At 56.2% G+C, this 19752-nt stretch overlaps 1 protein-coding gene across 3 annotated transcripts in view; it reads right to left on the bottom strand.

Moving 5' to 3' along the window:
• Window positions 1-19350, bottom strand: part of SYNE3 (spectrin repeat containing nuclear envelope family member 3) — a 978380-nt gene extending 959030 nt beyond the window's left edge. Inside the window, exons 1-2 of one of the 3 annotated variants that reach the window (XM_082733263.1) lie at window positions 18980-19056; window positions 18042-18115 (exon numbers count right to left, since the gene is read on the bottom strand). The gene's annotated coding sequence lies outside the window, so the exon portion shown is untranslated. Of the gene's footprint in view, window positions 1-18041; window positions 18116-18979 lie in introns of all 3 variants that reach the window. The other 2 variants (XR_014312397.1, XM_082733264.1) reach the window with 2 other exon arrangements.
• Window positions 19351-19752: the final 402 nt, after the last annotated feature.

Here is a 19752-nt window from a genome sequence, read left to right as displayed (position 1 = left end):
GAGAAGCTACTTGATGTGACAGCTTCTGCTGAGTTAATCATAAAAATATTTTGTTATGCTTGAGAGCCGGCCTCTCAACACCCAGTTCCAGTTTATAGATGAAGACGCTGAGACAGAAGTTGCACGGCCTGCACGGGGGTCCAGGGCTAGAAGTTGGGCGACAAGGGGTCAAATCCAAGCTCATCTGACTTCAAGACCCAGATGTGCCCAGTGCGGAGGCCGGCGCTGAGCCTGCCGGTTACAGGGCTTGTGGTCTGCACGAGCACGAACCCTGAATGGGGCCAGTACAGGTGCCCAAGTGGAGAAGCACACCAGAAGCTCTTGGAGCCTAGAGAACAGAGCGATGGGAGATCCCGGGAGGGGTTCAGAGAGGAGGGGGCCACCCTGGCTGAGACGTCGAGGACAAGCAGGCTCTGCCTAAGATGCAAAGCGGCAAAGAGCAGGACGAGTGGACGGAGAAGCGGGCGTAAAAGTGAGGAGATGGAAAATTGCAAGGCCCAGTTCAGGCTGCAGAGGGCTTGGGAGTTGTTAAAGGGAGACAGAAGGAGGCAGTTGTCAGAGAGGTAGGCGCCGGGGTCTGAATGGCAGGGATACGAAGGGGTGGACTGACTGTCCCCTGCAGGCAATAGGGAGCCAGTGAGGGTCCGTGAGTGAGGGAGTGGCATCCTCTAGTCAGGGGCAGCCCCACAAGCAGCGGACAGCATCTGCCCACCCCTGCGAAACAACGTCAGACTGAGCAGGTTCCTTGCAACCTGGCCGCTCAGGGCACATGCTGGAAAATGCCTCCTGGAGTGTCGTTTTCCCTTCTCATCACAAACGCACCCCTCATAAGGGCAAGGGTGCAAGTCCAAAGATCTTTCTCGACAACTGATCAAATGTGCAAACGTCTGATGAGCTGTAGAAAGCAGCCTCCAGGCCTCCAGCAGCGTCTGTGCTTGAAGCCTGTCCTCGTGGGCCCTCAGCCAGCAAAGCACCTGGCCACGCCCCATGGCCAATGCTGTTTGGTAGGTAACAGGTGCCCTGCCTGCTCTACTGTCCTCACCCAGCTCATCTATGACCTACAAATGCCCTTGGGTGGGTGTCAAGTTTACCAGAGATCTTGACCTTTGGATGCCCAAGGAGGCTCATGGCGTTGGGAGAGATGGGAGCAGAAGTTCGTACGCGGGAGGGAGGCCCCCTGCCGTGGGCCGGGCACTGGGCAGGTCCTGGGCATCCCGTACCCACCGACACCAAGGCAGGAGTGACTGCGCCCCTTCTCCAATGGGGAAACAGAAGCTCAGAGGGACCAGCTGTCCTGCCCAGGTCAGATGGCAGCTGAGGCACAGAGGTGGGAGCAAGCTCAGGCCCGTTTGCCCCAGCACCCGTGCCAGGCTGCAGAATGGCCAGCAAAATGAGGAAGTGAGTCAGGAAGGCAAGAGAAGGGGGGTTCCTTTCTGAGTCAGAACAGGATTTCCCATCACACACCCGACTGACTACAGAGGCACACAAGCTTGGGGGTGAACCCCAGCGGCTCCCCGGCAGGGGCCAGCCCCCCGCACTGAGCACGGTTCAGATGGGCACTAGCCGGAGAGAAGCCTGCATAGCTTGAGGTGACGGCTGCTGGGCCTGGTGACGCCTCCCCAGCAGGTGTCTTGGCTGTATGGCCAGACGAGGTCACCGGTCCCGGCTGCAGGGGTCTTGGGCCGGCGCTTCCAGAAGACCAAGGCTGAGAAGAACCCGGCTCTCCCCTTCTCCCGCCTTGTGCCTTCCCCTTCCACCCAGAAGGGCCGAGGAAAGATGAAGGTCAGGCTCTCAAAGGACCGGGAGGGAGGAAGCAGGTGCTCGGGTTGGACTCATTTCATCTTCTAAGCGAGAACCACACCAGGCTTTTTTCCCCTCCATTCCGAAGCCTGGGAGAGGCTTGGTCCCTTTCATGGCAAATCTCGTTTCAACACCTACTCTCCACCAAACGCTGTGGTTGTGGGTCAGCGTGAAAATCACAGAAGGGAAGAGAACCGCCAAGGTCCTGCACCCTTGGGGGGCCTGACAGCTCAGTCTGTCTTTCTGCTTCTGGAAGATGGTCACCGGGCTCACCGTTCTCCCACGGCCTTCCTCCCACCCCCGATCTCTGTAACACGGCGTTTCTCAACCTGAGACCCTCTGCAGCCCCCCGTTTACATGTCCTATGGGAAGCGCTCACTGAATTCACCTTTCAGAATGTCTCTGTGAACCAGGGATGTTAGTTAATCTGTCCCCAGAGACCCTCAGGGGCAGTGCACGAGGGCTCCTTGAGCTAGGAACGTCATGGCGCCTTTGGGGCCTGCCTCCTGGTGAGGTCTGCAGGTCTCACGAGGCCCCCCTGACTGGGGAAGACGAACACCGAGCCTGCCCCACACCACCCATGGTGTTAACCATTAACAGTTCTCATTGTAAGTGACCCAAAACATTCCACAGGTGGATGCCACAACCATCCTCAGCCATTCTGTTTCGCCTGTTGGCGGAGTTGTTCTCAGTTTGACTAGAGAATTGGCAAATGTATCACTTACTTAATAACTGAGTCTCTGATCGACTCTTGCTGGTATCACACACATGGTATTTTCCAGATCGTTTTCTTGGCCCTGCCCTTTCTTTCTCTCCAGCATCGGCGGCGAGCCCCCTTTTCCACAAAGAAACAAAACATGTGGTCACAGGGCCCTGTCCCCCTGGCTTGTGACAAGGAAGACCAGAGAACGGTCAAATCTGGAGGATGTGGGGCGGCCGGGTGGGGCAGGGCGGGGCTCGTCCTGGTGAGTCACTGCCCAGAGCCCCCTCACACCCAGGCACAAAGGCCTGCCTCTTCTGGACACTTCCTCAAAGCAGCCCGGCCTCCAGAGCTAGACTGCTTGGCAGATTCAGACCTAAGCTAAGTGGATTTAACTTCTCGGACTTCACTTTCTCACCTGTAAAATGGGAAGAAGTGGGGCACCCGGATGGCACCGTTGGTGACGCCACCGACTCCTGATTCGATCAGGTCAGGATCTCAGGGTCGTGAGATCAAGCCCGGCGCTGGGCTCCCCTCTCAGCATGGAATCTGCTTGGGATTCCCCCTCTCCCTCTGCTCCTCTCCGCTCTCCCTGCCTGCTCTCTCTCTCTCTCTTTCTCTTAAATAAATAATTTAAAAAAAAAAATCTTTAAAGTTGGGGTAATAACAATAATATGAACTTCCCATTGCTGATCTGAGAAAAAGGCGAGGTCTGTTGTGAAGCGGTTAGAACAGAGCAGGTAAACAGAAAGGGTTACATAAGTGTTTTAAATAAATAATAAGTTGACAAATGGGGGGAGGAAGGAAAACAAAACAAACCAAAAGCCAAGACGCGATATAACAGTGCAGCAAAGAGGAAATGATGGAGAAAAGTTTGTGGCATCATTTCGCGGAGTATTCTGGGCCATTCACAATGAAAACATGTGACGGTTCCCACCGAGGCAGAGTCCGGGAGACCCCACCCATTCTGGACCAAGGGCCGGCAAACTTTTTCTGGAAAGGATCGGGAGTATCCCAGCCATATGGTGTCTGTCACAGATCGTCACAGCTACTCAGATCGGCAGTTGTGGTGTCAACACAGCCGGGGCAACGCGTGAACCACCAGCATGGCTGGGTTCCAGCAGCTTTGTTGATAAAAACAACTGGCACTTGGCCAGGGGGGCTGTAGTTTGCCAACTCCTGCTGGTAAATTATGCAAAAGCTGTGTCAACACAAAACAAAAAAGAGATACAGATAGAAGGGAATGTGGAAAAAGACAAGGGGTTCTCTTAGAGCAGTGGAATCACAGGTACATTGTTGTAATTTCGATTTCCTTAAGGTGGTATCACAATTTTAAAAAAAAATTGAAGGGCTTTAATGTAACACACTCTAATAACACATTAAGAGGTTTCGCTGTTCTGTTAGACTTTCCAAACAAGTTCACGTGAGCATTAAGCCCAACAAGGACATTATGCTGCACAGAACAGGTAGAGACTTTGAAGTATGGCGAGTCTGGGACTGAACTTGCCAGCTCTGTCTGTTTTCTGTGTGACTTTGGGCAAGTTTATGAACCTCTCTGTTCCTCCGTGTATCTCAGTTAGAAAGTGAGAATTAAAACGGCACCCACAAGCACACAAAAGCCCGGCACTGAGCTTGGGGCACAGTAGGGCTTGCCTCTCAGACCCACCAGGACCCACAAGGGTCCACGTGAGCCAGATCTCTCTGCCCCTGGGCCTGTGTCATCATCAAGAACAAGGCAGATTAGAAAGCTGGGCATTCTTTCCAGGTAAGAAAAATGCCCTGCTGTGGTTTTCAGGTTTGGTTTAGAAAACAACAACTTGACCATCACTTTTCAATTAAGAAAAGGCACTCCAGCTGTGGGAAGAACAGCCCCAGGAAGGGAGTGTTCATTCCAGATGGGAGTTCTTGGAGGGAGCCCTGGGGGCTGTGCTTATTGAACCCTGGGGAGACCCTGGGCCAGACAGAGGCAAAGCCATGCCTGTTCTCCTTAGGCATCAGAGTGCTTCGACTCCTCCCCCAGAAGCCCGCCAGTCTCTCTCTTAAGATTTTATTTATTTATTTTGAGAAAAAGAGAGAGCGAGAGAGTATGAGCACAAGCAAGGGGTAAAGGGAAAGGGAGAAGCAGGCTAACAGACTCTCGGGTGAGCAGGGAGCCCAATGGACTCAGGACTGCATCCCAGGATCCCGGGATCATGACCCGAGCCGAAGACAGATGCTTAACTGACTGAGCCACCCAGGCGCCCCAGAAGTTTCAGAAATAGAGCGCACGGTCCACAGATAGCTGGCTTATAAATAAAGATAAAAATTCCCATCTACATAATGGAATACAATACTGGGAATATAAACGACAGGTGTGTGGAAAGCAGCACACATATGAACAAATGCAAGATTCCAGAAGCTTAGATTAGAGCCTTTACATAACACTCATACTTCCCAGGACCACCTCAGATATCTCTAGAGGAGAAAGTTTGCAGGACCAGAGTCCTCTCCTCTTGGCAGAAAAGGGCATTTAAGGGGTTGGGGTCAGGGCCTTCCGGACTTAAACCCTTCAGTGCTCCACAGCCCCTGAGAAAATCCTCAGTGCTTAACAAGACACCTAAAGTCCTTCTCCATTTATCTCTGCAGCCTTACCTTCCTCACTTCCCACTTCCTTCCCTGTAACAGGAGCTTCCTGGGCGGGGCCCTCCCCTCTATGCTCTTCTCTCCCTGGCTCCATTTACCCATCACTGCCTCCAGGAAGCTCTCCAGGATTTTTCAATGGGTAGCGGGCTGGGAATTAACATTGCTAAATACCTACTAGGTGTCCGGCACTGTGTTCAGTGTTCATGCACATTCAGCTCATTGATGTCTCTCACCTACTCTCGGAAGCACAGCAGGAAGGATTGATTGCCTTTTTTATAGGAAAATCAAGATTCAGGGGGATGGTAATAATCTGCCCAGGGTTACACAGCAAGTAATCCTGCTGCCATCCTCTTTCATCTTAGCTGAGCCCAAGAGGTTTAAAATCGTCCCCCATGCTGCTGAAATGGCAAGGTGATTTCCACAGTCAGAAGAGTCCACACCCTGTATTGTTAACCCCTGCGACGTATTTGCAAGCCTCACGGCACCCTGGAGACGTTCCCCTCAGGGAACCTTCACCTCTCTGCAGTGCAAGGTCAACTGTTAACAGGCAGTGCAGATTATAATTAGCACATGCCTGTTCCTGCCAGGGCTTCAAGATGCCAGGTTCAGGATACGTCTGTGGGAAGCCAAGGGCACCAGGCTTGTTGGGCCCACTGCCGTTCCTCTCTGCTCTGGGATCTCAACAGGAGGGTGTGACCCCCAGAGTGACATCCTTGTAGGTGTAGAGGTCCCACCCAGATTGCCTGGACCTCAGCACCAGGTGGAAGCCATCCTCCAGGGCTCAGGGGAGTGGTGTGTGTCCCAGGCCCAGGACACTATGGCCCTACACCCCTCCTGGAGGGGCCCGTGTCTGGGCTTGGGTGCCCCGTCAGTCCCACAGGATAGTCCCCCACTGTCAAGGACAACCCATGGCATCTGATGACCTTGTCACCCTCCATATCCCCCTTGACCCTCTCCCTGGCAGTCCCCTGCCTAGGGCTGGAGTGAGACTTTCCTCCTGGAAAAGCCTGGGCTCCCGGGTGCTTGCCACCAGTCCCTTTGCGAGCCCATGTCCGTTCTGGCCATTGCCCTGGCAAGGTCACCCACCCAGTGGGGCGGGCGGACAAGGGTGGGCCACATGTGAGTCTGGCACTTGGTGCTCCCACCCCAAGAAGAGGAGCAGACACATACTGAGCTGCCGCACGAGGCACAAAATGTGTTTTGTCCCCTGCCCTCACACAACGCCGGCTTTCACAGATTTCCTTGAAGGGACTGAGGGCCCACGTGCCACCAAGCCTGAGTGGACCACACTGCACAGGAGGGCCGCCACCACCCAGGGGAAAGTGCCTTCTTTCTGCCTCCATGGGAAGGCGCCGCCTGTACTCCATCCCCGGCTTGCTGGCAACCGGCAGGAGCTCAGCGACTCCCCTCTTCCTTCACACCCTCTTCAGAGCACGTGCAACCTTCTGGTCAAGCCCGTGGCGTTCTTGCCTGCTTATTGAATCTAGAGGCTTCTAGAGCTTTCCAGAATGTATGTTCCATCAGAGCAGAGACTCTGCCAGTTATGTTCACTGCTCGCATCCCACTTCCTGGGACCGTGCCTGGCACACAGTAGGTCCTCAGCAAGGAATAAATGACTCTCTGCTCTACGTGTTCAGTGTCCTTCCTTCCTCCAAGAAACCTTTACGGGCCTCCAGGTGCCAAATGCAGCAGAGGAGACATGACAGTGGGGGCCTTCCCTTGAGGAGCTCACAGTATATGGGGAGAGAGATGCAGAAACACAGAAGCCGGGTGGTGGAGCTGAGTGAGGTCCAGCTCAGAGGGGCACAGTGCGGCTGGGAGACACAGCTTGTGGTGAGGAGCAACGGTCGGAGGAGAGCTCATGCAAAGAAGCAAAGCCTGAACGAGCCTCTGAGTCATTCGCCCCAGCGTTAGGGAGACCCTGAGCCCCCAGCCAGTCCCCCCACCGCATTTATGGAGCGCTCTGTGCTCTGGGGACCTGCAGTGGGGGGCAGGCGGGCAGGAGCGGGCGGGGGGATTGGTGTCTCCCGCCATGTGCCACAGACCCAGGGACTCCTCACGCACAGGGGCTCTGAGCAGACACTGAGGCTCAGGGGAGAGCTGACCCCCTCCTGCACCGCCCAGCCACGACCCAGACTGCCCAACGCCGCAGCTGGGACGGTGCGACCGACTGACCCAAGTGGGACCAACTGTTCTGGTTTGCTCCGGTTTGCTCCACAATTTCCCTGTTTCTGCCCTGAAAGTCCTGTAGTCCAAGAGACTCCTCCATCTAGGGCAAACTGGGGACAGTTGGTCCCACCTGTGCCCATCTATCTTTCTCTCCCAAGACCCCTCCCCCAGTCCTGACGCCCCGTCCCTACCCCAACCTCTCCGCCACTCACAGGTGGGGGCTGGGTTTCCACAGCCTGTGTCCAGGCTGCTCGTCCTCAGGTAGGCGGGAGAGGGAGATGCTCTAGGTTACGGGCGGGGCAGCTGACCCTCGAGCCCAATGTCCGTGTGTCCTGCTTTCAGACAAGGGCAAGGAGTGCGGGAGACCCTGGCTGGCCTCTTCCCCCAGCTCGGAGCCTAACCTCCACGGTCTCCCTTGCCTGGGCTTTATCTCCAGTGGCCTCCACAGTCCAAGGTGAGGCTTCCTCCCCAGCCTTCTTTTGTGCAGTCAGAGCAAGGCCCACTGCAGGCGCCCGGACAAACACATGCTCAGGCAACAGGCCACTAACAATGACATTTCCATCCCCATTTTACAGATGGGAAAACCGAGGCCTGACACTGGTTAGGAACTCACCGCCAGTATCTGTTTCCTAAGACTCCAAGGATTCCATTCTTCAAATGCAGCTACCCTGAATCCAGTCTTCTAGAACCTTCTAGAGCTTTCCCCACTAACCCTGCAGAGACTCAGACACCACAGATCTTCTTGCCCAAGGGGAGTCTGGTAAAGTTAAAGACTTCCTCCAGATGCCTGTTTCCAGGCTGGGACTACTAAACCAGAACTCCCTGCAGAATGACAAAGATCCCCCCTGCTAAGATATTTACAGAAAACCCTCAGCCTGGAGCCTTCCATGGGCTGCTGGAAGTCCGTACGGTCCCCCAAATGATACTCATCCCCAAAGAATTTGAGGCACAGTACAGAGCCTGGCTAGAAAGGGAAAGATGCTGATTACATTAACTGCTCAGCAAGTACTTAGCTGAATTAGACTTAATTCCCCCTCTGGTCCACTGGTATGACATTGCATGGAAAGAGCTAGGTCCTTCGAGTTACACAGCCTTCCAGTTCTACTGTTTATAATCAGCCGTGGCCTTGGATGAGCTCTGTAACTTCTCGGGGCCTCCTCCATAAAGTGCCAAGTAAGATCTACTGTGCAGGGTTGCTGGCTGAAGGGAAAAAGCTGCCCCAGCCACCTGTGCTCTTGAACTCATTGCAGGGGGAGAGGACACAGCTGACCTTCCTGGAGAGTGTGCTATGTGCATGGTACGTGTTAAGCCTCGCACTGATCATTCCATTGTTGTGGTAGGTCCCACTATTCTTGCCTCCCCAGATGGAAGAAGCGAGGCTCAGAGAGGCTGAGCCACCTGCCCAAGGTTGCACAGCCAGCACAGGGCAAGTTTTCTCCCTCCAGGTTCCTCTCTTCCCCGCCACTAGACTTGAGGTTTAGCTGAATGCAGGAACTGAGTCACCAACCCAAGGTTCTATTTTAAGCAGCAGGCTTCAAAGACTGAGACCTGTTTCAGAACTAGCGTCCAGAACCAAAATGATTAGAACAACAACTCGCTCCAATTGGCAAAACCCACAGTCCCCAGCAGCAGGGGCTTCTAGTACAGGCGCCTGCAAACCACCACTCACTGCCTGTTGCAGTATCCAGCTTTCCAGCTAAGAATGATGTTTCTGTTTTCAAATGAGGGGGTGCCTCAGTAGCTCAGTCAGTTAAGTATCTGCCTTTAGCTCAGGCCATGATCGCAGGGTCCTGAGATCGAACCCTGCATGGGGCTCTCTGCTCAACAGGGTGTCTGCTTCTCCCTCTGCCTGACACTACCCCCTGCTCATGCTCTCTCGGTAAATAAAATCTTGTTTAAAAAAAAAAATGGTTGGGGGAAAAAACTGAGAGAGTAATATTTTATGATGGGTAAAAATGACATGAAATTCTAAGTCCAACCTCCGTAAACAAAGTTTTATTGGCCACAGCCACGGTGCCTTGCATACAACGGGAGAACCGAATCATTGCAGCAAAGTCTGTGTGGCCCATAAACGCAAAGATAGTGACTATCTGTCCTGTCACAGAAAAGGTTTGCCAATGCTGTTTATCAGCTCCACACAAAGACCTCACCCCTCCCAGTCCAATCAGCACAGCATTCCTGAGAGGTGTGGAAATCTAGAAGACTCCATACTATTCCTTTCAGCCAAAAGTCTGCAATCCTTGATATCCACATCGGGCTGACCAGTTAAAAGACAACAGGAACCTCACACAGTCAGGAAAGAGGGGCTCATGGGCCAGCTCGCCCGTGGCACGAGGTGACTCCCCCAGATGCAAGCAGGAAAAGTGGGCTGGGGCCAGGCAGGGTCTGTTCTCCTGGAGTTCGACTTCCAGGTCCTTTCTGGAGAGCTGAAGCACTGAGGGCGGGGGTTGGGCCCTCCTCCATCTGCGAAGTCAAGGTCTGAAGCAGCAGATTTCTCACGTCCCTCCAAGACCTGGTTTTCCCATGTGCCAGTGAGGCACTCTCACCCCTGACTCTGCTAACCCTGGCTCCCCAGGGGCCAGGCGGCTGGTGTGAACAGTCTGGGCCATCTGCCCGTTTTGCTTGGCCATCCACAGGGGGCGCCTCTCAGATCCATCAGGACGTGGGGCCTGGAGGGGCCCTTGTAGGCCAACAATCACAGTTCTTACATACCTCAGCCATCTGCGTATCACATCTGCAATCCGGGCCCTATCTAGGGATGCCCGCTCTGATTATTTTTTCTCATTAGTGTTTTTTTGCTTTTTATTATTCCCACTTACACTCAGATTTCTTTTAAAAGGAGAATTTTTATCTTTACCTCAAAGAGACAACCAGAGTGAGGACCGATTACCACGTACAGAACCTCATAAGGGATAAACAGTGCATGTAAACACCGTTTACTTAACTCCGTCTGAAGCTGTTGCTAGCTTGTGCCCGAGGCTGCTCATCGTTAGGGATGGGCAAGCGTTCGAGCCAGACGGCCCCCACCGAGACAGAGCCCAGCGGTTCTCAAACAACCCCATGTGGCAGGATCGCTCAGGGAGCTTTGAAAAAACACAGGTAAGCAGCCCTGGGTCCAGATTTGTACACTGACCTAAAGCTAAGCCCAGGTGATTAGGAGAACATTGCATAATCTGAAGGTTAAAGGGGAAAAGTCAGAGGGGAGGATAGAAAGATGGAGAAGGGAATTAAGGTCATTACCTGCTCTGAGCACCTGTCACCACATTCGTCCTACCTGTGATCAGTAGCCCCCAGTCCAAACTCAGACCTCGGACCTCACTTACACCCTTAGACTGTACTGAGGACCCCGAGGCTCAGGGCTGGGATAAGACTGGAGGGCCCAGTGGGCTGACCTTGACTTTTTCCCAGTCAATTCTATGAAAGAAAAAAGTCACTCTGCGATGGCTGGGATGCTGGGAGGAATGTGAGTGATCAAGATACACAGTCTGCACCCTATACACCCCAAGAAGAGCATTCCCGGGGTTGGGGGGCCAAGCTCCACCCATAGCGTCCCTGGGCCCCCCCCCGGAGAATGGGCCCCCGCCAGGAACACCTGAGCCAAGCTGACTAATCAGCAACATGCAGATTCAGCCACTGGGACTTCCCCAGCAGAGGCGGGCGGAAGTGGCCAGGTCCCTTGCATGTGACCCACCCTGCCACCAAAGTCACTTCCCTAGCTGAGGAGCACCCTGGGGGGAAGGGGGAGTGCTCAGAGAAGCTGGAAATGGAAGAGCCAGGGCAGCTGGGACCACGCACTCACTCAGAGCTGGGAATCCCTTGTCCACCTGGGCCACTCTGCAGGGAATGCGTGACCAGCCCCATGAACAGGTGAATTGGCCCGGCCCATGCAGGTGACGTGACTTACCAAGATGGCACTCCCCCACAAGACTCCGCAGGGCACAGACATGCCTCTGGAGTCTTCCTCCCCCCTCCAGCTCAGCGGACGTCTGGCACACGACTTCCAGCACCGAAGAGCTACAGCCTGGCCATGAACTCGGGTCTCTCTGGCTCTCCATATGCAACGTGGGTCCAGCGAGGAGCCGCATGACCAACCTCGCTGCCGCCTAGAGGAGACCAGCGTGGGGACCTACAGGGCCACCCCCTCACCAGGCCAAAGGAGCCCACGAAGCAGCAAAGACCGCTGGGAGCCTCTTCCCTTCCCCCACCCAGGCATTCTGGTAGTGTTGCCTAGAAGGAAATGGGGATAAGAGATGCCACAGATGGAATTTCCTACAAACCCATTTTCCAAACTCATTTCTGAGCCAAGCTGCATTTGAAACCAGCAAACAGATAAACAGGCAAATCACCTCAGCCAGGCTTCACTGCTGCTCAGTCCCGAATGGAGGAATTTAACCTGACAGCCCCAACTGGCTCACACCCAGCCGGCAACAGCCAGCTTGTGGTCACCGAGTTCTCAACAGGGAGTGAGCACGCCGCAGGCCAGGCGGAGCTCCAGGACCTCGGGGGACAAAAGGGCGTGGTCGGGGTGGGACGCCCTGGGGTGGGCCCTGGCTCTGGAAAACCTGTGGCATTCCTGGACGCATGTAACATCGGCCCCACAGCAAGGATTTCCTGAGGAATGGCCTGTCAGCCTGAGCGCCTCTGGGGGTTGCCGAGGAAGAACTCCAGAACGCGATGCTTGGGGAGGAGGCCTGAGCTCTAGGTGTGACTCACTGCAGCCAGCCCAGTGCAAGCCCCGCACGGAATGTGGAGAGGCCACTGAAGGCTGGGGGGTCCCCTGCACGGGCTGTGGAGTCAGAGGGTCAGAGCTGAATTCTAACTCCGCTGCAAAGTGGCCAAGGGGTCCGGTCTTGAACGTCTCTGTAAAAGGAGACCCTCAGAGCCTGCCTCCTGGGCTGCTGGGAGGACACAGAGGGGCAAACGCAGCTGGTATTTGGGGCAGCGTAGCCACTCCTGAGGGCTGAGCAGATGTTAGCCATCAGGATCGAGTGTGCCGGGCCCCTCGGGGGGCAGTCGGTGCCCCTTGTCAGTTTCTACTTCCATTCATCCCATAAGTACGGACTGAGCACCTACCACCTCGGTGAGGCTCTGGGGACAGAAAAAAAAATCCTTGCCCCTCACGGAGTTGACCCGCCAGCAGCGGAGATGGAGGATGCGCTCCGGGGCCAAGAGGTCGGGTGATTTCAGGGAGTGATAAGTGCAAGGGAGACTCAGAGAGGGAATGAGCGTCAGATGTGAGCCCCAGGGGTTGCTAAGACGTGTCGGATCCCAGACAGGCCCTAGGTCCGGCGCCGGCCTGGGAGAGCTCAGGAAAACGGACAGCTCTCCAAGAAGACAGTCTCCAAAGAAGGCCACAAAGGAAGTTGACCAGTGTCCCACCTTCTCTCCCCAGCCTTGGGGAGACACCTTTCTCGTCGGTGTCCTGGGAATTACTAGGACCTGCCCCGTCCTCTCCAGTTGGGGGAGCTCATTAGGGCGGCATCGGCACCCCTAGAGTTTGTAAGATGCGATTTTGAAGTGTAGAGCCATTTAATTAAAAAATAACAACGAGGGAATGAAAAACCCCATATATCTGTCCCCACGGAGGTCACAATCCTTGCGAAATCAGACGAGAAAGCTGAAATTCAAACACCAAATGGAAAGAAAGTACACTAGGAATAGGAACACAAACCCTCAACCCCGCTGGGTGGCCCGAGGCAGGCTTCTAGGAGGAGAGATCTAGCAGGTGTTGGTGGGTAGAAGCTGGGGGAGGGGGACAGGTCTAAAGGCAGGGAAAGTCCAGGATGGGTTTGTGGTCTCGTGGGACCGGGAGGTAGCCCAGATGGTAGAAAGCACAAAAGGCCAGCGGGGCAGCCTGGGGCCTGGGACTTAGTCCCCTGGAGGGGACAGGCATGGGCTCACCTGCTTAAATAACCTGGTCTCCCCGACGGTGGGCAGATTGCAGCGGGAGACTCGGATGTCCCCAGACACCTCCTTGGAGGCCATGGCTCTTGGATGAGAGGACATCCAGACTTCAAGGCACCTGGGAGCTCTCCTAATTTCAGCCTCCCATTTCGAAGGGCAGGGAGCCAAGACTGGCCCAAGTGAAGGTCAGTGTGCCTGGGGACCAGCCAGCCCCTCCCATCATCACAGAAGGGCCAGCTCTTTGAAAGAACAAGGCAAGAGGCTACCCCCAGTGAGTCAGCCTGCTGTATTAATTCACCAAATGTCACTAGGGAGGGGCTCAGGCCTTTCCAGGCCTCAAAGAAAGCTCCTGGCTTAATTAGAGGCCCACCCGTGACTCCAGGGGCCTTACCTCTTCTATGCAGGCCTCGTGAAGAGCCAGACGGCCTAACCCCGAAGACAAGGCTGTCTACATCGTCTGCCCAGCCCACCTGGTGTTACGGCACGAATGCAGATGAAACAGACTTTTAGGGAAGGTGGCTTCGAGGGAAGAGTACCAGCCAGGGACCAGAAGACGCCATCTCACATCCCAGATTGGCCCCGAGGCACCAGAGAGACCTGGGCCAGGCACTTCCACTCACTGAGACTCTGTTTCCCCATGGGGAAAATCAGAGACCCAGAGGAGATGAAGACAAGGCTCGGGCTGGTCTTGTTCTCCGCCGCAGCTGTCTCTTGCAAACCCTTCGTGAACACTGCACACACAATCTCCGCGGGCACAGACAGGCAGGGCTTGTTTCCCAGCTTCTGAAAGCCGCCTGGCTGGGGCATAAGCCTTGCCCGGTGGGGAGGCACCACCAGCCCCGACAGGCACATGACAGATGGGCTCACGGCGCCTCAACTGGCCCCAGGAAACAGGGCAGCGAGAGGGACCGGCCCTGGTCTCGACCGCACAGGTGAGCGCACACGGGCTTGACACACAGCCGCCTCTGCGCCAGCTGCCGATCAGGAGAACCACCACCGAACCCATCAGTCCTGCACCACCATCCCCCGGGGCCTCAAGCCCCATTGGCCTCTGCAGAGGGAAGGCCCGAAGAACAGCTGTGATCTGGGCAGAAGGAAGGTGGCCCAGAATTGAAGGGAGCACCAGGGTCAAAAATGGGAGGGATTCCCCAAATCTCAGCGCACTGCTGTCCTGCTCCCCCATAAGCAGGAAGAAGTAGCATTAGAGCCGGCAGCCTCCAGAGCCTTCTGCGCTCTGACAGGTGGGCAGACACCGCCCAGGTATGCTCGACCAGGGCATGTCCCATGACTGCAGCTTCTGGGGAGCGAAGGACACATTCACAACACAACACACGCAAAACAGTTCCTGTCTTTTCAGTTCTTCCTCTGGGTGGGACCCCGGCTCCAGCCCTTACCTGCCCTGGGATTTGGGGGAAGGCATTCAACCTCGCTGATCCTGTTTCCCCAACTGAAAAACAGGGGTACGCATACCCAGGGCAATAAGCTGTTTTGATGACTTACGAATAGATCAAGTATGCCCCCCAAAGACCAGGAGGAACACGGGGGGCTGTCCTAGGAGGGTTTCGCAGCGGAGGGTGTGGGTACTGCTTATGAACGCCCTTGGAGGACACGACCATGTCTGTGTTCCTGCAAGTTCTAGAAGTGCTCATGTGTGTGGTCATGGCACACTGTAGCTTCTTTCTGACTTTTTAAAAATTAAAATGATCGTGTTAGTTTAGTCTTGAATATGCCATCCATTTCTCTGCCTGTCCCGAGGAGGTGGCCATGACCCTTGTCACCGTGGTGGCCTGGGTGTGGCAGGCGGGGCCCTGATGAGAGTCACACAGGTGTGGGAGCCCAGAGCGAGTTGTCTTCCCTGCTTATGTGCCTAATGTTGATTTTGGCCGCGGCACTTCCATTAGCCATAAAACCAGCAGGTTGGTCCAGGTGACCCGAGGTCCCTCCCGGCTCAAACATTTCAGGACTTTCTGATTCATAAGCATAAATCATTACACGGAGACTTTAGAAACTCCTGTTGATAACCTGAGATTGCTGTGTTCACGCCATCTTCTAGCTGTTAGGACTTCAGAAGAGGGAGATGATTTCTCCAGAAGAGGAAACCATGTGTCTGTCTCCCACGAGGACTGGTCTGTGTTTTATTTCTTAAATCCAGCCGGATTAACATCTGAATCCATGGGAAGAGTCTGATTTCCTAAGAGGGCTTCCTGAAATGTTTCATATTTCATATTACCTTTTCATTTTATTGGCATGTAAGATTTGATATCCACAATGGAATATATGTGTGTGTGTGTGTGTGTGTGTGTGTAATCAGATACATACTTGTAAACGAAGAAGCATAAAACTATTTTAAAAGAGTATCCACGAGCATACCACTTGACAGAAGAAACAGAACGTGATGGATGCCAGCAAGGGTGCATCTCCCTTGCCCTGTGCCCTCTTCCCCTCCGAAGATAACTACCCTGGGTTTGGTTTTCCCCTGCCTTTTATAAAATCTGCTTAAATCTATGGCACAGGATCTATGTAGAGAGGGGCACAGAAAACATACATGTCCTTACCAATAGTTACAGAGGACATTCCTCTGTCGCAGACCCCATGACCCTCCCAATCCCCTCTTACCCTCCACCCCGATGCCCCCCGCAATGGTCATCTCTGACTCATTAAAGGTGATCACTTCTCCCACTTCGCCATTGCTCTACTTCCCATATACGCATCGCTAAACAACTCACGGTTAGCATTTGTGTTTTGACGTTCGTTCCTACTTGGCAGCTCTCCGCCCAGCCTTTCAAAGCATTTCAGAGATGCTGGGATTCCCTGCCCAGAGTATGCAAACTAGAAATCCAGGCCAGAGGGGCAGGCCGCCGCACATTGTTCCGGTTACACTAGGATTAGTAGTGATAAAACCACGGCAAGTCCTCCGATGTGTCCCCACCCTGCGGCGCATTCTACTGAGCCTTGTCCCCCATTGTCTGATTTATCCCCCACAGCAACCCCACAGGGAGGTATGGGGGCCTCATATCTCTACTTTAGAGATGACCAAACCGAGGCTTGGGCGGCTGGGACTGTCCCCCATCTGCTTCCTGCTGCTTAGCACCCCCAACGCTGTCCCCAGATCCCAAGGCTATGATTCCTTGGCTGGGGGGTGGGGCATGGAGAGGGTCAGCAGATAATTCCAGAACTCCCATCTCCTCCTCCCAGGTTCTTCTCTCGGGGGGCCTTGTTGAGCTACGTTTCGAGGTTGCAAGGTTCTTCTTTTCCAGCAAATACCAATGTCTTAGTGATAACCAGGGTCCTGCCTCGTCAATACTATTCTCCTGAGGGTCCGCGGATAACACAGTCCTTCCTTTGAGACTCGCTGTGGGGTGTAATGAAGAGCAGCAAGTCAATGGCCCCGAGTTCAAATTCTGACTCTGCCGCTCCCAGCTTCTGCATTTGTCCCCTCATCTGTAAATGGGCCAGGAGTGGCAGCCTCGGCTGTGGTCAGGGCCATAGGAGAGACGGGAAATGCTTCCTGAGAGCCCACAGACACATGGGGTTCCCTGGCAGGCCCCCTCTAATCTCTCTGCCTGGGTTAAAGACCAGCTTTCAGGGGTATAAAGGCTCCAGGGCCTCCTGCCACTGCACAGACATGGGTTTTCAAGGCAGAGAGGAAAGGGCAGAGCTGTGGTGGGCAGAGGGGACTCAGGTATCCCCCTGCCATGGACCCCGTCACAGTAAACTGTGACAGCTGTTTGCATGGGCTCTGTCGGACCAATGCAAAATGCTGTTCCTAGAATGCCTCATTTAATGCTCACAGCACCCAAGATGGGGACATTATGGTCACCCCCCTCTCGTGGGGAAGAAAATGCAAGCTCTGAAAGGTGAAGTGACTTTTTCTTGGCCGAAGCTGGACTGGACTACGATCTTCGGCTTTTCAATGCAGCCTGAGTCTAACGTGGCCACCTCTGTTCGTAACAGCTGGGCCACACGGGAGGCCCCATCACCCTCTTGGCTCTCAGGGGCTCCACCGTTTTTAGGGGCTCATGCTGGACCTGTCCAGTCTTACCTCCCCAGAGCAGAGGTCACCCTGCAGCCACGCCAGGATCCCCCAGCTGTCCTGGCCCCAGGCTGTGGCATGACGAGGCCCCGCGGCCACACAGACAAGGACAGGTCTTCAGCGGTTACGGAACATGCAAAGCAGCTGGGGGAGAGGGTTGGTTGTTCCCATGGAGACGCAAGGAGTTCAAACTCACCCCAAAGCGGGTGCCCATAGGGGGCCAGCCTGCACCCTGGGGCAGAAACCAGAGTCTGGATTCTCAGATCTTCCCTCAGGGCCACTAGCAAATCCTCGGGCCTCCTCAGGACCCCCAGCAAGGCAGAAGTTCCAGAAATAAGCCTCCCCAGCCCACTCCCCCCCTCCAGTTGCCCCCAGAGGGGCCTCCCTAGCTGAAAACAGCGCCCTGGGACCGGCAGGCTTGGCACAGCTGTGACTGTCGGCTACCCAGCGAGGTCCTGCTTGAGGAATGTGCAGACCCCACACGTGTCAGAGAGCCTGGCTGGGGCACGGTTACAGGAAACAGAGCAAAACAACCCGTTGGCACCAGCTTGTCCCTCCCGCCTCCCAGCTCCTGGCCCCCGGGGGCCGCTGGCTGTGCAGGAGGCAGGGCCTGACCCTTGGAGAGAGCCAGCTTCTGTTCTCGGTCCTGCAGCTCTGGGCAAACCACTCCTCATCCCCCGGCCTGCTTTCTCTCTCCTTGGTGGATGAAGAAGGCTGTCCCGCCAGGCTCAGAAGGGCTGTGATTTTTGTGACATCCTCCCTTTGTGAGAGGACGGTCTCTTTTCCCCCATGACTCCCCCTGCCCTCTCTCACCTGGGCTGGGGCATGTTTCCTGGGCATGTCGGGCTCCCCCACTGGTGCCAGGAGGAAGTCATCCCTGCGGAGACCTGGGAGAGGGTCCCAGGGCAGCCTTGAGCCAGGGGTTTAGGACCAAAGTGATAAAATAAGAACATTCATTATCACCCACTGCAGCCTTATAGTTTTGAGGCAGAGGTCAGCTGAGCTGCATGGGACCCTCACCTGCTCCTGGGTGGACCACCTGGTTACTCCCACCAGGTGCCCCCTCTAGAGTCAAGATCTGAAAACCCTGAGGGGAGTCAGCATCCATGTGGGGCACACTCAGGCCGTGCAAGAGATCTTTGGCTCGCTAGGCCCTCCTTGAGAGATGTAGGATGAGGCTCAGAGACGCCAAGGGGCTCGCCCAGAGCTGCACAGCCGGCAGGAGGTAGGTGTGTGAAGGAAACCGAGGCAGCCTGGGGCGACCTCCCCCGCCTAGCACGCGGGCTCTGGGCTGCCTCAGGCACTACGAGGAGCGCGCGTGGTCGCCGGGACCGGGGATTCCCGCCCGCGTTTACTGCCCAGGCCCGGGACACGCGGCGGCGCGTGTCCGCGGTGACAGGTCCCTTGGCCCCAAGCGGAGGTTGAGCGAAGACGGGAGGCGGCGCCCGGCCCGCCTGGGACACGCTGCTCAGGGCTTAGGGGCTTTTTCTTGGGGACCGCACCTCCCGGCTCGGGGAGCCGAAAGCCTCGGGGACTTCGCAGGCGGCAGGGAACGGTTGGGTTTAAACTAAAAATACCCGCCCGCCCGCAGCTGTCACGCCAGGGCCCCCGCCCCCGCGTCCGGCGCGCCTCCCCGGGTCCCTTCGACTTTCGGCGACCCGTGCCCCTGGGGGACGCGTCGCGGCTGGGCGGGGGGCTGCGGCCCCGACCCTCCCCGCCCCGGCTCGGCCTCCGGGTCCCGTGCCACTTACCCGGTCCGGAGCGTGCAGGAGCGCGGCGCCGCGGGCAGCTCTGGCCCAGCCGCCCTCCTCCCTGCGTCCCGGGCGGCTCCGGAGAGGGGCGGGCCCGGGGCGGGGCCGGACACTCGCCCCCAGCCCCGCCCAGTCCCCTCGGGGACCTGCCGCGGGAGCCGCCCTCGGGCAGTGCCACCCGGCAGGGCTGGGGAAGGACGCGCCCGGCTCCGCGCGCTCCGCGGAGGCCCCCGGAGCACGGCTCCAGCCGCCCGGCGCCCGATCTCAGACCCCTCGGAGGGAGGGATCGCGGCCGCGGGGGCTCCCCATCTTCACCCCCGGCCCCGCGCCCGGGGCTGCGCACTCCCGCCCGGGAGCCACCCGGATCTCCGGACCCCTGCCTGCCTCTGCCGGGGTCTCATCCTTGGGGATGACACAGAGCTGCCTCTCCCCCGGGGAAAGTTGGATCGGGGAGGGAGTTCCTCTGGCGTCCAGATTTGGGGGAGAAGGCTCGGGGGCTGGCAGGTCTTGCCCCCTCAAGAGCCGCGGTGGGGCTAACGGCAGGGCACTCCTCCCGGAGGCGAGAAATCCGAGAAGGAAGTGACACCTATCAGCTGGCCTGACAGTGGGGGCGCCCCATCCGGTCCCTCCCCCCACCCAGCGTCTGGAGCCACCGCTCGGGATCTCGGGGCCCCAGGCTCAGATGGGGGCCCTCCAGGATGCCGAGAGGGGGCGACGGTGCGTGAGCCGCAAGGAATGTGAATTCTTAGCATAATTGGGACCTTCCACCCAGG

This window comes from Mustela nivalis, assembly GCF_964662115.1.
Source record: "Mustela nivalis genome assembly, chromosome: 6".
NCBI classification, from domain to species: Eukaryota; Metazoa; Chordata; class Mammalia; order Carnivora; family Mustelidae; genus Mustela; species Mustela nivalis.
This window is presented reverse-complemented; position numbering and strand designations above follow the sequence as displayed.